At 44.5% G+C, this 4,981-nt stretch overlaps 1 pseudogene; it reads right to left on the bottom strand.

Moving 5' to 3' along the window:
- Positions 1 to 1,037: 1,037 nt before the first annotated feature.
- Positions 1,038 to 4,547, bottom strand: LOC141277143 (uncharacterized; annotated as a pseudogene).
- Positions 4,548 to 4,981: the final 434 nt, after the last annotated feature.

Raw genomic sequence — 4,981 nt, 5'->3', positions numbered from 1 at the left:
TGTATTTATCATGTTCTTTATTTTCTGTATTTTTTGATGTTTTGACATCTTAAAAAGCTTGCTGGAGAGACCACCCCTCCCAGGACTATCCCATTCTTGAGACAGCAAAGGGTTTAGCCAGAAGTATGTCTCTAATGTACAAACCAACTGATCCAAATCTATAGCCCCAACCACCAAGTCACACACAAAGCCAATATTTCCCCTGCCCTAAATCAACACAAGGCCAGGTACCAGACAATCTGAGACCAGTTCTCTAGTCCAAAACCTGCTGTCATTATTCAAACTAGCCAATCCTAAGCTGTTTACTCTGCCTTGCTCCTCCCACAAAAACCCCAATAAAGGCTGTGGCCTCTGCCTTCCCCTCACTCTTTTCTGCCTGCTGACCAACAGTGGTGATCTCCATGTAGCCCTATGTGTCCTTTCCCTTGGGAAATGTAATAAAATCTTTCAATGGTATTAACATCTCTGTGTTAGCACTCAGTCACTGCATAAGTTAAAATGCTGTGGTCACAAATGAGACATTCAAGCCTTTTACTCCTAAGTATTGGAACATGAACAAAAAAAAGAACAAAGAGCATCACTCATCATCCAGGTACACAGGGGTTAAGCCACAACCCACTGCAGTCACCACCAGCAGTGTACCTTGAGGGGAATTCAGGATGAAAAAACAGGATGAGTCACTCTGTGCTTTGCATAAATGGTCCCCTAGATAATTAGATGCATATCTCAGGAAGAACTTTAGTGACCCCAGATTCTTGCATCTTCTCATACATAGAAAAGCACTAAAATCATTAACTTGAGATATCTGTTCTTTGTGATTAGCAGTAATCTTTTACCAAGATGTATGCTTGACTACATGTATTTCCTAGCCAAAAAATTCATATATATACTGGCTCCTCCCCTACGTTTTTGGAGCAGTTCCTCAGAGCTGTCTCCTGGGCTACAGTCCTCAGTAAGACCCTGAATAAAACTTAAACTCACAACTCTTATGTTGTGTTTTTCTTTAAGTTGACAAACCCAAGAGAAAGCCTAGTACATGAATGTCCATAGCAGCTTTATTTGCAGTAACTCCAAACTAGTATCAATCCAAATGTCCATTAAAAGATTAATAGAAAAACAAATTGTGATATATCCATCAAGTAAATACTACTCTCTAATGAGGCAAATAAAGTACCCATACATGCAACATGGAGAAATCTGAAAATAATTATGATATGTGGAGGAAAAAAAGGCAAAAAAGAGTAAACATCTTGTTATTCCATTTATACAAAATTCTAGAATTGGAAGTTTTTAGTGAAAGACATGAGAATGGGGAGCTAGGGCGGGAGGACAGGAGGGATTATAAAGGAGGATAAGGTAACTTGGAGGGTGATGAATTTGTTAAATATCATTAAACCATATATGTATAATGCCCATACATGACAAAACATCACATTTTACACTTTAAATATACACAGTTTACTGCCCATCAATTATATCTCAATCCAGCTTTCAAAAAATCTGGATCTCCTGCTTCTCTTGAAGAACTGGAATATTTGACAAACATATTGACTTGACCATAACTATTCTCAGCCCTCTGGTGGGACACCCCTACTTCAATGGAAGGAAAGAATAGCAAGCAATAAAGACTGTGAGTCACAAAAGTCACATTCTTGGACTACAATATCTCTCTTCTCTCAGTCTCCATTTTCTTGCCTGTCTAACAGTGGCTTTGAGGTAAACAGCCCAAGTAGCCCCAGGAATCCAGAAAGCTTTAAGATTATTTGCTCTGCCGGTGACCCTTGTCCATAGAAGAAATGTAAATCTAGAAGTACTGAGAATATCTATACATGCTCATCCCTCACAGCTTTAGTGAGCAGAATATTTCTGGAAGCACTTCAGATGGGGTACATCCTCTTTAGCTCGCTCCCCCCAACTCTAATCACACCCAGTGTGTGAATGTAATTATGCCTCCAATGACCTTAGACCACTCATGATTTCCTCCAGAGAAGGGGAGAGTACAGAGGTCTGCCTTCCCTGGGCACACTGGGTAACCTGATGCACATTAGCCAGAAGGCAGAGGCGAGATGGCTTCTGCCACAGGTACTGGCAGTGATTTAACTCAGGCAAGGGCCTTGAGCAGGTCAAACTGCATTACAGGTCCTGAGAGCTTCCCACATAACTGGCACTCATAGGAAATCTCCCCACTGTGGACGTTCAGATGTGTGAGATACAACTTTTGGTTGATGGCTACTTTATAAAGACTACTGTCAGAACTTCTCCCTGGTGTCATTCCCGTTGACCAAGCAAACACCCTGCACTGCAGAAGCCTTTCTCCAGTTTGAACTTTCTGGTAACAAATGAGGAAAGGCCACTAGCTTCAGGCTTTTTTACAATGTGACTTCTCTGATGTTTAATGAGGCTGGACTTGTGGCTAAAGAATGTCCCACATTCACTGCATTCATAAGGCCATTCTCCAGTGTGTAGTCTCTGGTGTTGAACAAGTGTGGGTTTAAGGCAGAAGGGTTGCCCACATTCGTTGCACTCAGAAGGCTTTTTGCCAGTGTGAACTCTCTGGTGTAAAATGAGGCTGGATCTTTGGCTAAAAAAATTCCCATTTTATGCACTCGTATGGCTTTTCACCAGTGTGAACTCTCTGGTGTACAATAAGGCCAGAACTTTGGCTAAAGGATTTCCTACATTCAGTGCACTTACAAGGCCTTTCTCCAGTGTGGGTTCTTTGGTGCCAAACAAGTGTGATTTTGTGGCTAAAGAATTTTCCACATTCACTACACTTATAAAGTCTTGCCCCAGTGTGAATTCTCTGATGTTCAATAAGGCCAGAGCTTCGCCTAAAGCATTTCCCACATTCACTACATGCATAAGTCTTTCTCTAGTGTGGATTTTCTGGTGCTGGACAAGTCTGGCTAAAGGCTTTACCACATTCACTACACTCATGAGATCTTTCTCCAGTGTGAATTTTCTGATGTTGAACAAGTCTGTGTCTATAGCTGAAGGCTTTCCCACATTTGCTGCATTCATAAGGCCTTGCTCCACTGTGAACTCTCTGGTGTACAATAAGGCTGGAGTTATGGCTAAACAGTTTCCCATATTTGCTGCACTCATAGGCCTTTCTCCAGTGTAGACTCTCTGGTGTTGAACAAGTGTTTGCTGCTATAGGCTTTCCCACATTTACTGTATTCATAAGGCCTTTTTCCAGTGTGAACTTTCTTATGCCAAACAAGGTGGGAACTTCTGCTGTAGGCTTTCCCACATTCACTGCGCCCATAAGGCCTTACACCCATGTGAACTCTCTGCTGTACCATAAGTCTAGAGTTGTGCCTAAAGAATTTTCCACATTCAACGCACTGATAAGGTCTTTCTCCAGTGTTAACTCTTTGGTGTTCAACGAACTTATTTTTGTGGCTAAAGGCTTTCCCACATTCACCTATCGTGCCCTTCTCCATTGCGAAAAGTCTCCCTGCATTCAGTGCTTCTAGGTGAATTCCCCTTGCTGTGAGTGTTCTGGCGCTGGAGAAGGCCCAAGCTGGGCAGGAGGTCCTTCCTACAATCCCCACACATAAAGGGATTCTCTGACATGTGGACTCTGCAATTCTTAATAAACAAAAGCCAGTCCTCAACCCTTCTGAGGTGTTTCTCTCCACTGTGCTGCTTCTGTTGCTGGTGAATGCTTACACTGAACCAGAGTTGTTTCACACATGCTTCACACGTGCAGTTTCTGCCTGGGGTATATTCCCTGCTGCTGAGACAGGTACAAAATGTCTTTCAAGACTGGGCCACACATCCCACAAGGGTAGGCCTTCTGGGTGGTTGGACCTGCCTTGGGAGTCCTGAGTTGTAACACGCCTTGAGAAAGTGCCTCCTCATCCTTCATTCAAAACCAACAATCTGAAAGCATGCAGCCTCTGGTGGGAGGGGGCAGCCCTATCACAAATGTACTTCTTACAAACCCAGGAATTAGTACATAGGACTGTTGGAAGGACAAAGGGGCTGAAGTGAGGTAAGAAAGGGTCTGCTGTGCAGTTCTGAGCCTGGCAAGATCACACAATGGGGAGGTCTACTATGGGCAAGGAAACAGGTGGGATGCAGTACAGGAAGAAGAGGCTGGGTCTCCCAACTCACTTCTCTGCAAATGGCTTTCAGCAGGGGCTTGTCTGCTAGTGACATGAGCACTGAACAAAAGGGGAAATCAACTGCAACCAAGTAGCTGGTGTTCATGTACTGCTTAGAATATGTCTACATCTCACCAATACATTACGTGTAGCTCAATGTTGGAGAGCCCTTCTGAGGGAGCCGTGGAGAGGAACAGGGGAGACCTGAAGGCCAGACAGGCATGGATTAGCCCTGGCCAGAAGTCAGATTAGAAATGATAAAGGGGCAAATTGTCAAGAATGGAGATTAAAAGATAGAAGTAAATTATGGCCCCTGACCTTGGCATGAAAACAACAATGGGCACCAGAGAGGTTCCTGGTGTGATGTGAACCCAGCCCTGACATGAAGCCATCCCTCAGGTCCCACCTCCCAAGGCCAGTCCCCCTCCAGGGCCCTCTTACTATGGCTGGAGTCAGGCCTGCCCCGTCAGGCACCCACATCTCTCCCTGCAACTCCAGTTGGGCAACTACATGGAACCTGGAAGACACAAGTCCTAAGTGAAAGACAAGGCAGGTGAGTAGACAACACTGGTGCAGAGCAACCCACCCCATGAACACAGGGAAAAAAACTAATGTTACAAAAAGAAACCTGGAGGAGTATCTCATAGGAACAGCCCAGTGGTCCCCACAAGTAGTGACCATGTTGGTGCCTGCAATTCCTGGCACAGTCAGGCATGAGGAAATGCCAGCTGGAGGGAAGGGGGCAGACCTGGGGCAGAGAGTTGCAATATATCTGGACAGTCACTCTGCTAGGGTGACCAAGTCTTTGGGATCCACTGGTTTCATTGCAGACTTCCTACTCCCATATCCTTCCCTGAAAGGCTTCAGGG

Source organism: Tursiops truncatus, chromosome 19 (assembly GCF_011762595.2).
Source record: "Tursiops truncatus isolate mTurTru1 chromosome 19, mTurTru1.mat.Y, whole genome shotgun sequence".
Classification (NCBI taxonomy): Eukaryota; Metazoa; Chordata; class Mammalia; order Artiodactyla; family Delphinidae; genus Tursiops; species Tursiops truncatus.
The sequence above is the reverse complement of the archived record's forward strand: the minus strand, read 5'-3'. Positions and strand labels throughout refer to the sequence as shown.